General features: G+C 43.5%; 1 non-coding gene across 1 annotated transcript; it reads left to right on the top strand.

Moving 5' to 3' along the window:
- Positions 1-2065: 2065 nt before the first annotated feature.
- trnaf-gaa (transfer RNA phenylalanine (anticodon GAA)) lies at positions 2066-2138 on the top strand. Its single transcript has one exon. It is a non-coding gene; the product is annotated as a tRNA-Phe (tRNA).
- The last annotated feature ends 12836 nt before the right edge of the window (positions 2139-14974 follow it).

Here is a 14974-nt window from a genome sequence, read left to right as displayed (position 1 = left end):
GAGAGCAGCGTTTTGTTTGGACCAGCAATATGTAGCTGTATTGACAAGTATGGCAAGTACCGACAGCCTTTGTGACAAAAGCAAAAGGGGAAAAGGGCGCCCTATGCTGGGAGCGTCGCCAAAAGCTTACGTAACTGTTGTGGGTCAGCACAATGATGAGACTTGTTCCACTGTTCTCAGCTTTATTTATTTTCCTTCCAACCTGCGGGCGACAATCTTACGCCCTCAGCCATGTAGAACTTTTCTGTGTAAATATACATCTTTAACAATTTACAATGAAAAAGACAGATACTATTCAAACTAAATACAGGTTACAGGACTGCTAAGTGAAGTCTTTGCAGAAATGTAAAGAGGCTAGCATCAGTTGCCTGAATAAGGACTTGAACCCTGGACCCTCAGATTAAAAGTGTGATGCTCTGCTGTCTGAGCTACCCAGTCCCTCTTCAAGCCTGATTTGCCCAACATCTAAGAGAACAGCCATATTGGCAACCTCAGATGAACGTGGATTAGTTAGGATGTTCAGTGACAAGCTGGGAACTGTCAAAGCTCAACTCACCAATTGCTTGAACACAAACCTCATTATTGACAATTAAGACACTTTTACATCCTCATCAAGTAAGAAGGTTTTGACCAAAAAAGAAGCTACTCTCCCAAAGTTGCCAACTCTGAGCTGGATTTATCTTGGATGTTCCCCACATGTTGGAGCCAAATGCCTTGGGGACACAAGTTTAATAGTCAGTTGAGACAAATAGTCAGCTACTTTTGTTAAAGTCCAATTAACAGCAACATGGCTGAACAAGGTACACAACAGGGTATTCAAACAAGATGGTTTCAAAGGGTTTCAGGCAGGTTACATGAAGTTTAATTGTATGCAATATTCCTAACATTTATGGTAGTAAAACATTCTTCAATGACGTGGCCTCATTTTGGTATATTTTTAATTACATCTGCGGTCCCCTCCAAGGTTTCTCATTGTCATCCCATTGGGTTGAGTTTTTTCTTGCCCTGATTTGGGATCTGAGCCCAGGATGTTGTTGTGGCTTGTGCAGCCCTTTGAGACACTTGTGATTTAGGTCAACTAAGTCAACTTTGATTGTTTGATACTAAAGTGACTCAAAAATCAGAGTTAGTATAAGGTGATACTAACCTTCGATAGCTCAGTTGGTAGAGCGGAGGACTGTAGTTGCTCATGCTGAAATACTTAGGTTGCTGGTTCAAATCCGGCTCGAAGGATTACTCTTTTTTTTTTATTATGAAATCAAGATAAACAACACAAGATACACTTACAATTAGTGCACCAACCCAAAAACTGTCCCTCCCTCATTCTCACTCATTCATACATTACATTTCTGTGTGACGTCGTTCAAATAAGAATCCAAATAATGTCTTACATCCTGAGGATGTAAACTGTGTGTTGTTTTGGCGTAAGATGTTTACGAAACACAACCTGTCCTACAGTGAGATGTTTCTTTCTGTAGGGATAGTGATGCAATGGATTATGTGTCTCACTACGGACTAGAAGATTCTAGGTTCAACTCCTAGCCAGCGTGCTGTTGTTTGTTAACTCAACTGAAACAGTATTCTGTACAATTTTGGGGGGAAGTTATTTTGCTTTTTTTTTTTTTTTTAAATATATTAACTGAAATATGTGTTTTTTTTCTTTTTATTATTGCGAATGTATAACTGGTAGTTGTATCTGTTCTTATACCGTTTAAACTACCTTTCTTCTAAGCAAGGTTCATCTACACTTGAAGAATTAATTATTAGCCAGCTAAGAACTTTTGAACATTTCTGAAAAATCTGCCAAATGTTTGCAATAATCATAACATTCTCGGTAGTAAAACATTCTTCAGAAGCATTTAGGTACATTTTTTAGAGACCCTGAAATGCTCAGTCATGGAGCGCAAGACATTCTTTTTGAGCTTCCGGGACTCAAGTACCTGTTCTGCTGACCAATACTAGGCTTTGAGACCCCTTGGAAAGACCTCCTTCCACCCCTCAAAAGTCACCAATAGGGCAGACCTTGGTTACATTTGAACATGTAAACCCATGAAGGTGTTGCGTAGCTGAAATAGCTCAGTTGGGAGAGCGTCAGACTGAAGATCTGAAGGTCCCTGGTTCGATCCCGGGTTTCAGCACAACTCGCTGAGTTTCTGAATCAAATCTTCTTACTAATAAGCCTTCTGTGGCTCTTACAATACTGAAATGGTCTCCCTGGACTGCCAGCCTTGCTGGTGGAATCCTAGTATCAGTTGTTACAAACATTTCCTCTCTTTTTAATTTGGACAACTGTTACGTGGTTTAACGGTGTATTGTTCCTTAAGCCAATGTTTGGTCTTTAACTGAGCCTTACATCGGGCTGTTTCAAACACAAATGTGTTGCCTTAAGGGTTTGTCTTGGACTGTATAACTTGAAAGTGAGAGTAATAAAGCTGTGCTCAGTGTGAGGTGAAGGTGCATCCAACACACCTACAGCAAAATATTAACCACAACTTTTTCATACAGATACACTGTCTAACAATTTGTGTTTTAGGTATTGTGGTTAAACCTTCAGATGATCACACTAACGCTCTCCCACCTGAACTAAAGTGGATGTGAGGGATGTTTTTGAATATCAGTTTTTCAAATTAAACAGAGGAAAAACAATCATTGTTGAAAACTATTTAAATTAAATATAGATTCGGAGGACTGCTGCAGGGGGGCAAAGGGACATTTTTTGAGAAATGTATGGCGGTCAGCATCAGCCACTTAAACAAGGACTTGAACCCTGGACCCTCAGATTAAAAGTCTGATGCTCTGCCGACTGAGCTACCCAGGACCTTTTCAATGCTGATATGTCCAACATCTGAGATAACATCCATATTGGCAATCTCAGGTGAAAGTGAATTAGTCAGCATGTTCAGTGACAAGCTGGGAACTGTCAAAGTTCAAGCTCCCCAAGTGCTTGAACCCAAAGCTCATTTTTGACAGATAGGCCAGTTTTACATCCTCATCAACAAAGAAGGTTTTGACCAAAAAAGACGCTCCTCTCCCGAAGTTGCCAACTCTGAGCTGGATGCTCCCCAAAATATTGCCAGAAGCATTTTGTTTTAATTTTTAGTGGAGGTTAGCTGCAACAGGTAGAGCTGGTGAAGGCCCAGGCTGCAACAAATAGAAGGTCACTAGATTTTAAAGTCCAACATAAGCAGTCAGTAAAGCCCTGTTTTGGTAGTAAGCCTCATGTAAACTGTGTGTTCCTTTGGAGTAAGATGTTTTCAATATACAACCTGTGTTAGAGTAAAACCTTTCTTCACATAAGGCTAGTGGCTCAATGGATAACACGTCTGACCACAGACCAGAAGATTCTAGGTTCAACTCTTGGCTAGCTCATTGGTTTTCGTTAATTGAACTGAAACAAAATTCAGTGCTGTTTCTTTGAGTGTTTTTTTGCATTTAAAATAAATATCTACTAACTGGAACATTTTGTCTTGTTATCATTGTGAATAGATAACTGGACGTTGTATCTGTTGGTATACTCGGGACATTTATTTAGAATAAAGTGGGTGAGGAAAAAGGTGAAACAAAACAAATCTTGCCTGAGCACGCCTTCCTCTTGTTAGAGTAAAACATGTTGGGGCTTGGTCACTAGTATTCAAACTAGATGTGACTATTCTGTCTATGAACATGAACAGGGAAGCAAACACATTATCATTCAGGATGGTTTGTTACAGCCGTGATGGTATAGTGGTTAGTACTCTGTGTTGTGGCTGCAGCAACCCTGGTGTGACTCCGGGTCATGGCACCATACCCTTCCTGTACTTTTTTGATGATTTTTGAAAAAAGAGGTATCTTTTTCCCTCTGGTAAGTGGTTGAACAAGATGTGAAACCAACCAGGTACCCTGGTGAAATAAAAAATATCTATTTGATGTCATTACAGTATTGTCCTTGATGCATCATTTAATATGACTGATGTGTGCTTTGTGCTGTTACTTTATCACTTCGTAAAATTGCATTATAAACTCAGTCAATCGATCAAAACTTTCTTTCTTTTATTTCTTTCTTGTGTTTATTCCGAACATGAACATACTTACAACATAATACATCAGACACTTTAATACCATTTCACATTACATCATGTCCGAAAAGGAGTAGGATGAAGCAAAGCTTATTTAATCCTACCCCTTTCCCACTTCAGAGCGTTTACAAATATATACATTCATTTACTGACCTTTTTTGTAGTCAAATAGTGAAATGACATCCGTGAATGAGTGATACAACAGTTTTGTAATATGTAATTCATTAATTCAGTCATTATTAGCATACTGAGATGAATATCTTATTTTCAATAAGGTTGAAGTTTTTCCTCTTCTTTGTACTTTATAAGCACTATTAATCTGAACAACATCTTAAACTGGATCATATCAGTACAATTTTTAACTTCATTACTTAATCCATCAATCCACCCATCTTCTTCCACTTAACCGAGGTCAGGTCGCGGGGGCAGCAACCTAAGCAGGGAAGCCCAGACTTCCCTCTCCCCAGTCACTTTGTCCAGCTCTTCCCGGGGGAACCCAAGGTGTTCCCAGGCCAGCCGGGAAACATAGTCTTCCCAACGTGTCCTGGGTCTTCCCCGTGGCCTCCTATCGGTTAGGTGTGCCCTAAATCCTGACCAGATGCCCGAACCACCTCATCTGGCTCCTCTCCATGTGGAGGAGCAGCGGCTTTACTTTGAGGTCCCCTCGGATGACAGAGCTTCTCACCCTATCTCTAAGGGAGAGACCCACCACCCAGGCGGAGGAAACTCTTTTGGGCCGCTTGTACTCGTGATCTTGTCCTTTCGGTCATGACCCAAAGCTCATGACCATAGGTGAGGATGGGAACGTAGATCGACCGGTAAATTGAGAGCTTTGCCTCTCGGCTCAGCTCCTTCTTCACCACAACGGATCGATACAGCGTCCGCATTACGATCCGCCTGTCGATCTCACCATCCACTCTTCCCTCACTCGTGAACAAGACTCCTAGGTACTTGAACTCCTCCACTTGGGGCAGGGTCTCCTCCCCAACGCGCAGATGGCACTCCACCCTTTTCCGGGCAAGAACCATGGACTCGGACTTGGAGGTGCTGATTCTCATCCCAGTCGCTTCACATTCGGCTGCGAACCGATCCAGTGAGAACTGAAGATCCTGGCCAGATGAAGCCATCAGGACCACATCATCTGCAAAAAGCAGGAACCTAATCCTGCAGTCACCAAACGCGATCCCCTTAACGCCTTGACTGCGCCTCGAAATTCTGTCCATAAAAGTTATGGACTTGAATCCTGGAAGTCAGAATGAAAGTCTGATGTTCTTACAACAGAGCACTTCAGGGTTTCTTCACAACACGTAACAATAAATAAAAATGAAGCAAGATGCTTCTGGCAACATTTTACTTGCATATTTGACCCCGTTCTTGGAAATACTGGTAGATTTGATTGAAATGTGTTGCTTTCTTGACACAGAGCCAGTTCAAAGCAATGTTCTCAAATGTTTAGCAGGGTTAAGGTCCAGTCTCTGGAACGGACATTCCAGAAACCTGCCTGAAACCCTTTGAAAACAGTTTTTATGTGTGTTTAATATTGTTGTCTTGTTGGAAAAGCTGCTTGTGTACAAAGATCAGCCTTTTCACTCTTGATTGGAGGTGAGGCAAAGTCTCATCTGACCTGTAAACTTTTCTCCCAAAACTGCTTTGGGTTCAAGCACTTGGTGGGCTTGAGGTTTGACAGTTTCCACTCTGTCACTAAACATCCATCCATCCATTTGCTACTGTTTATCCCTTAAAACCGGACAATTCAAGGCATGAGCCGACTACAGCAGTGATGAACAAACAATATGAAAGTAGGTTTGAGGTTCTAGGTCACATGACTAAAGCTATTGACAATTGAAATGTTCTTAGTGAGCTAATGACAAGTACTTTATTGACGGTCCCTTAAAGTAAAGCACTTGTCAGCAGGGACTGACAGACGTGGCATGAGTTTTCAAACAGTCAGCCTGGCTGGATGTTGAATGTCTGTTGAATATCCAACTTGGAACTCATTTGACCTATGTTTGGCATTTGGAGATCACTCCAGCAGCACTGAGAGCAGTCTGAGTCAAACTACCTTGAGATAAATGTTGCAATTGTCAATGCCAACAAAGAAATGGACTCAAAAAAACGCTATAAAAGTTATGGTAGCTTGATGCTAATATACATTGGCTTTGCTATTGACATGCTACTGATTAGCATTAGCAATTTCTCATGACGTTAACACCCACCAAATGAGTTAATTAAAACTATAACTAAGATAAATGTTAGAATCAGACAGCTGGTGCATAATAAATCCAATATTTACAGTATTAACACTTTTTTGGGCGCAACAAAACACATTATGAATTTACACTACAGCCATCTAGCGTACTGGACTTGCAAATGTAAATAAAGCTACATGTAAATGATGATATGAAAACAAAAAAACAAAAAACAAAGGGTAACGAAAGGACCGCAGTTATCAATAATAATCTTATTTTTAAACGTTGCAATATAAATTTATCGCAAACAATCAAAATTATTAACAGACACAAAAGTACCAAAAAGTCGTACTGTTGAGGACTGGTATTGATTTGGAGGTAGTGGAATTTGTTCCGAATCAGTTGAAATGTGAACAGTACCCATCCCTACCAGCAAGTGTTGTTGTACTGGAAACTAATTTACAAACACAACTTCATCACACACAATACTCCACTATGGAATTGTTCTTATATTAAAATGAGAAACAAATCCATCTTTGAACAGCAATGGTTTGAAAAAGGCATTTGGTCACTGATGCACTTATTGACTGATAAAAATAGTTTATTATTTGAAGATTTCATTAAGTACAACCTGGAACAAGAAAAAAACTCATAACTTAAAATTTTCCATTCTTTCTAAGGCAAAATAAATAATTTGAGAAAAAAACGACGGAATTGACCACTTAAAGTAATATTTTGGATGTTGTTTTGCAATTGAAGACAACACTTGTTCGATCTGTGATAGGAAAACACAATAAACTGTTTTTTTTAAGAATATATGCAAAGTAAATCTCTGTGGGATGATGTACAATATTGGCTTTTGTCTGACACTCCAAACTTTGACTGATATTGATGTTGTTTTGGGGATGTTAAAAAAGAAAATAAAAAACATTAAAACAAATGTTTAAAACACAATATATATAATACACAAATGTAAGTTTGTAAAAACAAAACCATCCTTTCACAAAAAAAAAAAATCTGCCATTTTCTCTCACTTTTATACTGCATAAAGTGTTGGGATGTCGCATGGCTGCAGTTGTGTGACCTCAAGTATGCAAAAATCCAGGAGAGCAGAAAGCAGGTAAGATGATTTTAATTTCATCAAAGTAAAAGATATAAACAGAAAGCAGTCTTGCATGGAGATGTTCCCAACATAGGTTTTAACTTCGAGCACTGAGGAGTGCTCGAGTGAAACATAAATAGACCTATGTTGATTGACAGCAGCTGAGGACCGCTGCCAATCAACGGCGAGTGTGACAAAAACAGTGCTCAGCGGAGTAAACAGGAAGTATGACAAAATAAGAGCACTGAACAGGAAATAAAGTACAAAACACGAAAAACTATCAGAAAGTAAGTGACAGATCGTTACAGGACCTCCCCCTCAAGGAACAGATACCAGATGTTCCCTGGAAAAGAAAAATGGAAAAAAATGTCCACAAAGTAAGGGAGGATGGAAGGAGGATTTGGTGGAAGGTCGCCAAACCTCGTGTCCCCGCAGCCAGCGAGGGAAAGTCAGGTGGCGACGGCGCGTAGAGCGCCGCTGGAACTGGCGGGGCGGGCGGCCACGGAACAGCCACATCATTGGCCGAAAAAGAGACGAGTGCATCCCGCGAGGAGGACGCCCAGGGCACGGCCACATCCGCGGCTGACGTGGAGGCGGGCGCGCTGAAGCAGGCCCGGAGACAGCAGACAAAGCGGCGGGGGCTGCAGCCAAAACAGATACCTCTGCAGGAGGCGGCTGAGGAGCCGATGTTGGTGCCGGCGTGGAAGCGGCAGACGTCATCAACGGCGTGGAAGCGGAAGACGTCATCGGCGGCGTCGAAGCGGCAGACGTCATCGGCGGCGTCGAAGCGGCAGACGTCATCGGCGGTGTCGAAGCGGCAGACGTCATCGGCGGCGTGAAAGCGGCAGACGTCATCGGCGGCGTGAAAGCGGCAGACGTCATCGGCGGCGTGAAAGCGGCAGACGTCATCGGCGGCGTGAAAGCGGCAGACGTCATCGGCGGCGTGAAAGCGGCAGACGTCATCGGCGGCGTGAAAGCGGCAGACGTCATCGGCGGCGTGAAAGCGGCAGACGTCATCGGCGGCGTGAAAGCGGCAGACGTCATCGGCGGCGTGAAAGCGGCAGACGTCATCGGCGGCGTGAAAGCGGCAGACGTCATCAACGGCGTGATTGTTGCAGATGTCATCGGCGGCGTGAAAGCGGCAGATGACGCCGGGCGAGGAGCAGCAAATGCTGGCCGAGGAATAGCGGATGCCGGCGGTGACGAAGCCCGGCGTGGTGCTGCTCTTGGCGGCGTTGGAACCGTGCGTAGTGCCGGCGTTGGAGCTCGGCGTGGTGCCGGCGTTGGAGCTCGGCGTGGAGCCGGCGTTGGGGCTCGGCGTGGAGCCGGCGTTGGGGCTCGGCGTGGAGCCGGCGTTGGGGCTCGGCGTGGAGCCGGCGTTGGGGCTCGGCGTGGAGCCGGCGTTGGGGCTCGGCGTGGAGCCGGCGTTGGGGCTAGGCGTGGAGCCGGCGTTGGAGCTGTGCGAAAGCCCGCTAGGGACGTAGATGTCTCCGTGGAAGGAGACGCTGGCGGGGGTGACAGCGGTGTGTGCCTGGCTGCACCGCAGTGTATAGTGGGCCCCCCTCCACTAGGTGGCTGCCAGACACCGTTCACACATGCGGGAAAACGTGCCTGCTCGTCGGAGTCCCCCGGTGCGAAAACCAGGGACGGGCGGGAGGGGACCAGGAGGAGGGACGAAGACACGTCCCGTGCCAAGTCCCAGCAGGAGGACAAAAGCGACCTCACTGTGGGCTCCACTGGAGCTCTCGGCGAACCAAAAAAGAGAGCGGGAGCTGGCAAAAGGAGCAGCCGGGGAGCAGCCGCTGGAAGCTGCGTAGGAGCAGGGAGAAGCAGCTCAGCAGACGACGGGAAGGATGGCGGCGGCGGACGTGCCGGTCGGAGAGCCGCAGTCGGCGACGGAGCCGCAGGAGCCGCGAGACGTGAAGGAGGAGGCGGGCGCGCCGGTCGGTGAGCCGTAGCCGGCAGCGTTGCCGAGAGGAAGGATGGCGGCGGAGGACGCGCCGGTCGGAGAGCCGTAGCCGGTAGCGTTGCCGCGGGAGCCGCGAGGCATGCAGGAAGTGGCGGACGTGCTGGTCGGAGAGCCGTAGCCAGCCGTTGAGCCGAGAGGAAAGATGGCGGCGGGGGACGCGCCGGTCGGAGAGCCGAAGCCGGTGGCGTTGCCGCGGGGAGAGGGTCCGCGTCTGTAGGCTGGGACCGCACAAACCTGGCCTTCAAGTCCTCCAGGAATTGTGCGGTCCAGAACGTCGGCTGAGGATTGCCGACAGGGATTCTCGCGAGGTCACAATTTTCTGGCTCGAAGTTACTGTTGGGATGTCGCATGGCTGCAGTTGTGTGACCTCAAGTATGCAAAAATCCAGGAGAGCAGAAAGCAGGTAAGATGATTTTAATTTCATCAAAGTAAAAGATATAAACAGAAAGCAGTCTTGCATGGAGATGTTCCCAACATAGGTTTTAACTTCGAGCACTGAGGAGTGCTCGAGTGAAACATAAATAGACCTATGTTGATTGACAGCAGCTGAGGACCGCTGCCAATCAACGGCGAGTGTGACAAAAACAGTGCTCAGCGGAGTAAACAGGAAGTATGACAAAATAAGAGCACTGAACAGGAAATAAAGTACAAAACACGAAAAACTATCAGAAAGTAAGTGACAGATCGTTACATAAAGGTCTGGGGACATACATATAAAACAATCACAACACAATCATCATAATACAGAGTAATGACGATAATGAATAAAAATGATTGTAGAGACCCAACAAATGGTTTAAAAAGACACATTTTAAAATTGCATAAAAGACAACTGTTTAAATGATGTATAAAGTAAATAATAATATGCTTCCTGAAGTGGTCCAGAAGATGTTTCAGATGTGAACCAGTACATATGTATATCATATAAAGGTGATAATCTATGGGATTATTAACAATTACAAATACAATATTTCATATAATTAAGTCTAAAATTGTATGATGAATATACAGGATATATATATATATATATATATATATATATATATATATATATATATATATATATGTGTGTGTGTGTGTGTGTGTGTGTGTGTATACATACGCACAAAATGTTTATTGCATGTAAAATGTGTGTTGTACTGTTTACTCAGCTTTTTACTCAAATTGTTCTGTCCATTTTTTAATAAAAGTACACAATGTTGCATATTAATGCATGTGCTTGACTGAAAAAAGGATTAATATAAAATATCTAATCTATAAATGTGGAAGCATTTTAAAAAGATTGTTGGGCTTCACGGTGGCAGAGGGGTTAGTGCGTCTGCCTCACAATACGAAGGTCCTGCAGTCCTGGGTTCAAATCCAGGCTCGGGATCTTTCTGTGTGGAGTTTGCATGTTCTCCCCGTGAATGCGTGGGTTCCCTCCGGGTACTCCGGCTTCCTCCCACTTCCAAAGACATGCACCTGGGGATAGGCCCCTCCCACCTCCAAAGACATGCACCTGGGGATAGGTTGATTGGCAACACTAAATGGTCCCTAGTGTGTGAATGTGAGTGTGAATGTTGTCTGTCTATCTGTGTTGGCCCTGCGATGAGGTGGCGACTTGTCCAGGGTGTACCCCGCCTTCCGCCCGATTGTAGCTGAGACAGGCGCCAGCGCCCCCCGCGACCCCGAAAGGGAATAAGCGGTAGAAATGGATGGATGGATGTTGGAAAAACAACAATGTCACACATGTTATATGTGCTGATGTTGTTAGAAAGTCAAAATGAAAGTCTGGACAGTTTATTTCAAATCCTGCAGTTTCATTTGCTGCTGCTGTTCTCACCAGCACACTTGTGTTTCTTACACTGCTACTTAGAAGACAATCTTTCACCACACACACTGCAACTCAACACTTTCTCTCCTGGGTGTCTTCTCATGTGTGCTTCAAGGGTTGATTGTTGACAAAAGCTTCTGTTACAGATTGAACAGGAATGTGAATTTTCACCAGTGTGTGTTCTCTTGTGTACTTTCAAACACCAGTTTTCTGTAAAACCTTTATCACAGATTGAACAGGAAAAAGGTTTTTCACCAGTGTGTGTTCTGTCGTGCAGTTTTAAATGATGACTTTGTGTAAAACCTTTACCACAGACTGAACAGGAAAACGGTTTTTCACCAGTGTGTGTTCTCATGTGCACTTTTAACCATCGACTTTCTGTAAAACCTTTACCACAGATTGAACAGACAAAAGGTTTTTCACCAGTGTGTGTTCTCATGTGTGCTTTTAAAAGGGGACTTTGTACAAAATCTTTACCACATTCTGAGCAAGAAAAAGGTTTTTCACCAGTGTGTGTTCTCATGTGTCTTTTCAAATTTTGACTTTCTGTAAAACCTTTACCACAGGTTGAGCAGGTAAAAGGTTTTTCACCAGTGTGTGTTCTCATGTGTCTTTTCAAATTTTGACTTTCTGTAAAACCTTTACCACAGGTTGAACAGGAAAAAGGTTTTTTACCAGTGTGTGTTCTCATGTGTATTTTCAAATTGTGACTTTCTACAAAACCTTTGACACAGGTTGAACAGACAAAATGTTTTTTACCACTGTGTATTCTCATGTGCACTTTCAAACTCCAATTTTGTGTAAAACCATTACCACATATTGAACGGATAAAAGGTTTTTCTCCAGTGTGTCTGCTCATGTGTGTTTTCAGACGACAACCTCTATAAATGGGTTGTACTTGTATCGCGCTTTTCTACTTTCAAGGTACTCTTTGACACTACTTCCACATTTACCCATTCACACACTGATGGAGGGAGCTGCCATGCAAGGTGCTAACCAGCACCCATCAGGAGCAAGGGTGAAGTGTCTTGCTCAGGACACAATGGACGTGACGAGGTTAGTACTAGGTGGGGATTGAACCAGGGACCCTCGAGTTGCGCACGGCCACTCTCCCACTGCGCCACGCCGTCCCTATTATTACATCATTCCCAGTACTATGTTCTCAAATAAAGTAACCAGATATTAACAGTAAATAAACAAGTACATTAATAATAATTGTTTCGACAAAATAATACAATTAGAAAAGACACAATATGTTACTGCATATGTCAGCTGCCAAATTAAGAGCCTTTGTAAACAGTTTTGAAATTCTTCTATTATCAATCATATACCAAATGATGTATCGTGACATATATTGTTATTAGGATATAGATTTGAGGTCATATCCCTCATACCAAACATTGTTTCGCCGAGTCATTTTGTTTAGCCCACCAAATATGTTTATTTTTTTATAATCTTCGGATGTGTGTGTATTAAGGGTGTAACGGTACGTGTATTTGTATTGAACCGTTTCGGTACGGGGGTTTGGGTTCGGTTCGGTGGTGTATCGAACAAGTTTCCACACGGACATATTAAGTAGCGCACCGCACGTTGTGTCAACAATGCACACTGAGGCACAACACACAGCATGCTAACAACGACCGGGCTACTACAAAGAGTAAAAACCAGAGCTGAAAGACACTCCTGCCTCGTTAAGATCTCCCGTTTGGGAACACTTCGGCTACGCAGTGCGATACAACAATGGATAACATGGCTTCAACAAAGAGAAAGACGAACAAACGCAGCTCCCACTGCATTCAAGCAGCTTCTACTCGGCAACTCAGGCAGGGCTAAAGCAATAACAAATGCTGTTGGTGTTTTTACAGCAGCAGATTTAAGACCATAGTGCATTAAAAACTCGATTTTGACCCACTTCTATGGTGGAAATACAATGAGCCCATATATCCTCTTACTGCCAAGTTAGCCAGGCACTACCTCGCCATACCTGCTACCTCCGTGTCCAGCGAAAGGGTATTTTTCACAGCTGGGGACATTGTAACTGCAAGCAGGTCTGCTCTTTCTGCAGACAAGGTGGTTAAACTATTTTTTCTGGCAGAAAACATGAAAATTGAGTGAAAGTCATCAGGGTTATAGGGTGGGGAGGGGGAAGAAAAGTTAATCTGAGGCTGAGTTGACTTGAAACTGTTTAATGTTGCACTTTTTGTATGTAGAAGGAAAGTTTTGTCATTTTATTTAATCTGAGCTACAACTTGAAGCAGTTTTATGTTGCACTTTATACGTTAAAATGTTGCATTTTATAAGTAGAAATGTTTTGTTAAGAAACCAATTCAGAGCCTTATCTTATTTTGTTTTTAATTTTATATATATATATATATATATATATATATATATATATATATATATATATATATATATATATGTCCAGAGTCGGGACCTGGGGTGGACCGCTCGCCTGTGCAACGGTTGGGGACATCTCTGCGTTGCTGACCTGTCTGCGCTCGGGATGGTCTCCGGCTGGCCCCACTATGGACTGGACTCTCACTATTATGTTAGAAACTGGCTGGCCTGGGAACGCCTCGGGATCCCCTAGAAAGAGCTGTATGACGTGGCTGGGGAAAGGAAAGGCTGGGCTTCCCTACTTAGGCTGCTGACCCCGCGACCCGACCTCAGATAAGCAGAAGAAGATAGATGATTGGATGTGTAACACAACTTGATGTTTCTTGAAAACACTGTCCAGTAGTTGATGTTGTCGCTCCTTCTCCTTTTTTGTTGGACAAAGTTCCTCCTCTTATTCTGTTGTCGTTTTTTTTTTTTTTTTCTAACATCACAAATATTTCTTCAACGGCAGCAGTTAGTCGCTGATTCAGCAACACTCACATCATTTGTAATGTAGACATGTTCACACAATAAAAACACTTTACACTTACATTGGATCTCTGCTTTGATGTGTCGATCACTTCCGCCTCTCTTTGTTAGCAGCTAACAAGCTAAGCTAACCAGCAGGCTAGGCTAGCACGTCAAAGTGCACTCAGACTAATGTATCCGCATACAAACAATTAATAAGGACGTTTACTCTGTTAAACGACACACACGTGCACATGTACGTTGTAATTAAGACCTAGAAACCATAATAACCAATACAACGTATTCTCCGCCAGACGCCATCTTGTTTTGTGCTTCCTCCTGTGTGACGTCATCGAGGTGTTCTCAACCGCGGAACAAATGTTGGCCCAGCACGTGTTTCACTGGGACAATAGTAGGTGGTGCACACTTCCTTCAAACACGTGTTTCACTGGGACAATAGTGAGTGGTGCACACTTCCTTCAAACACGTGTTTCACTGGGACAATATTGAGTGGTGCACACTTCCTTCAAACACGTGTTTCACTGGGACAATAGTGAGTGGTGCACACTTCCTTCAAACACGTGTTTCACTGGGACAATAGTGAGTGGTGTACACTTCCTTCAAACACGTGTTTCACTGGGACAATAGTGAGTGGTGCACACTTCCTTCAAACACGTGTTTCACTGGGACAATAGTGAGTGGTGCACACTTCCTTCGCCCGGCCACAGAAGACAAAAAAGAGTTGCTGGTGTAACAATAGGAAGAATATATTCCACTCCTCTCTTGTACACGCGGCTTATGAGGTAATATACATGATATATTTTCATATTATTTATCTTATTTACCTCATATGTTGTTCGAAGCTAACGTGCTAGCTTTAGCCCGCTAGCAGGCCTTTGTAGCAAATGCGAGCGTTTTTTTTTTGAGGAGTGTATTTTATATGTTCTATGTAAGAATTATATTGACTTATTTAATACTTTTAACAGTATTTTTGTTGTATAT

The sequence above is a fragment of the Nerophis ophidion genome, unplaced genomic scaffold (assembly GCF_033978795.1).
Source record: "Nerophis ophidion isolate RoL-2023_Sa unplaced genomic scaffold, RoL_Noph_v1.0 HiC_scaffold_37, whole genome shotgun sequence".
Classification (NCBI taxonomy): domain Eukaryota; kingdom Metazoa; phylum Chordata; class Actinopteri; order Syngnathiformes; family Syngnathidae; genus Nerophis; species Nerophis ophidion.
The sequence above is the reverse complement of the archived record's forward strand: the minus strand, read 5'-3'. Positions and strand labels throughout refer to the sequence as shown.